This window comes from Schistocerca gregaria, unplaced genomic scaffold (genome assembly GCF_023897955.1).
Source record: "Schistocerca gregaria isolate iqSchGreg1 unplaced genomic scaffold, iqSchGreg1.2 ptg000407l, whole genome shotgun sequence".
Lineage (NCBI taxonomy): Eukaryota > Metazoa > Arthropoda > Insecta > Orthoptera > Acrididae > Schistocerca > Schistocerca gregaria.
In genome coordinates this window covers 415,861-418,250 of record NW_026061844.1, presented here as the reverse complement: position 1 = coordinate 418,250, position 2,390 = coordinate 415,861, and positions in this window count along the sequence as shown.

Sequence of the window (2,390 nt, the reverse complement as noted above, 5' to 3'; positions counted from 1 at the left end):
AAAGCCGGCTAAAAAGTGAATAATCGACAACTAAAACTTCAATTGTACTACTTCTTTCTGGCTATTGCTTCAACTTAGAAGCTTCTTCAGTGTTCTACTATGGTGCTTTTAGTGTCTCCGCATACCGCAGCACGCGACATAGCTTTGCAGACGATAAATGTGACCGTCTCAGAGAGAAAAGCGGCCAATGTGACGATCTGGCTTAAAGTCGATTCGATAAGAGGTGACGAAAACGGACGGATTTCTCAGGTTTTGACTACATATGAACACTTTTCACATTCTCCCGTGCAATGCGGCTGCTAGTCCTCCTTTCATGCAAAATGTTAAGGTCCTAGGTCATGTCCAAGCCACCAAAGCCGGCTAAAATGTCAATAATCGACAACGAAAACTTGAATTGTATTTCTTCTTACTGGCTATTACTTTAACTTAGAAGCTTCTTCTGTGTTCTACTATGGTGCTTTTGGTGTCTCCGCAGATCGCAGCACGCGACATAGCTTTGCAGACGATAAATGTAACCGTCTCAGAGAGAAAAGCGGCCAATGTGACGATCTGGCTTTAAGTCAATTCGATAACAAATGACGAAAACGGACGCATTTCTCAGGTTTTTACCACATATGAACACTTTTCACATTCTGCCATGCAACGCGGCTGCTAGTCCTCCTTTCATGCAAAATCTTAAGGTCCTAGGTCATGTCCAAGCCACCAAAGCCGGCTAAAAAATGAATAATCGACAACTAAAACTTCAATTGTACTACTTCTTACTGGCTATTACTTCAACTTAGAAGCTTCTTCTGTGTTCTACTATGGTGCTTTTAGTGTCTCCGCATACCGCAGCACGCGACATAGCTTTGCAGACGATAAATGTAACCGTTTCAGAGAGAAGAGGGGACAATGTGACGATCTGGCTTTAAGTCGATTCGATAACAAATGACGAAAACGGACGGATTTCTCAGGTTTTTACTACATATGAACACTTTTCACATTCTCCCGTGCAACGCGGCTGCTAGTCCTCCTTTCATGCAAAATCTTAAGGTCCTAGGTCATGTCCAAGCCACCAAAGCCGGCTAAAAAGTGAATAATCGACAACTAAATTTGAATTGAAATACTTCTTACTGGCTATTACTTCAACTTAGAAGCTTCTTCTGTGTTCTACTATGGTGCTTTTAGTGTCTCCGCATACCGCAGCACGCGACATAGCTTTGCAGACGATAAATGTAACCGTCTCAGAGAGAAAAGCGGCCAATGTGACGAACTGGCTTTAAGTCGATTCGATAACAAATGACGAAAACGGACGGATTTCTCAGGTTTTTACTACATATGAACTCTTTTCACTTTCTCCCATGCAACGCGGCAACTAGTCCTCCTTTCATGCAAAATCTTATGGTCCTAGGTCATGTCCAAGCCACCAAAGCCGGCTAAAAAGTGAATAATCGACAACTAAAACTTCAATTGTACTACTTCTTACTATCTATTACTTCAACATAGAAGCTTCTTCTGTGTTCTATTATGGTGCTTTTAGTGTTTCCGCATAACGCAGCACGCGACATAGCTTTGTAGACGATAAATGTAACCGTTTCAGAGAGAAGAGCGGCCAATTGACGATCTGGCTTTAAGTCGATTCGATAACAAATGACGAAAACGGACGGATTTCTCAGGTTTTTACTACATATGAACACTTTTCACATTCTCCCGTGCAACGCGGCTGCTAGTCCTCCTTTCATGCAAAATCTTAAGGTCCTAGGTCATGTCCAAGCCACCAAAGCCGGCTAAAAAGTGAATAATCGACAACTAAAACTTCAATTGTACTACTTCTTACTTTCTATTACTTCAACTTAGAAGCTTCTTCTGTGTTCTCCTATGGTGCTTTTAGTGTCTCCGCATACCGCAGCACGCGACATAGCTTTGCAGACGATAAATGTAACCGTCTCAGAGAGAAAAGCGGCCAATGTGGCGATCTGGCTTTAAGTCGATTCGATAACAAATGACGAAAACGGACGGATTTCTCAGGTTTTTACTACATATGAACACTTTTCACATTCTCCCGTGCAACGCGGCTGTTAGTCCTCCTTTCATGCAAAATCTTATGGTCCTAGGTCATGTCCAAGCCACCAAAGCCGGCTAAAAAGTGAATAATCGACAACTACAACTTCAATTGTACTACTTCTTTCTGCCTATTGCTTCAACTTAGAAGCTTCTTCAGTGTTCTACTATGGTGCTTTTAGTGTCTCCGCATACCGCAGCACGCGACATAGCTTTGCAGACGATAAATGTGACCGTCTCAGAGAGAAAAGCGGCCAATGTGACGATCTGGCTTAAAGTCGATTCGATAAGAGGTGACGAAAACGGACGGATTTCTCAGGTTTTGACTACATATGAACACTTTTCACATT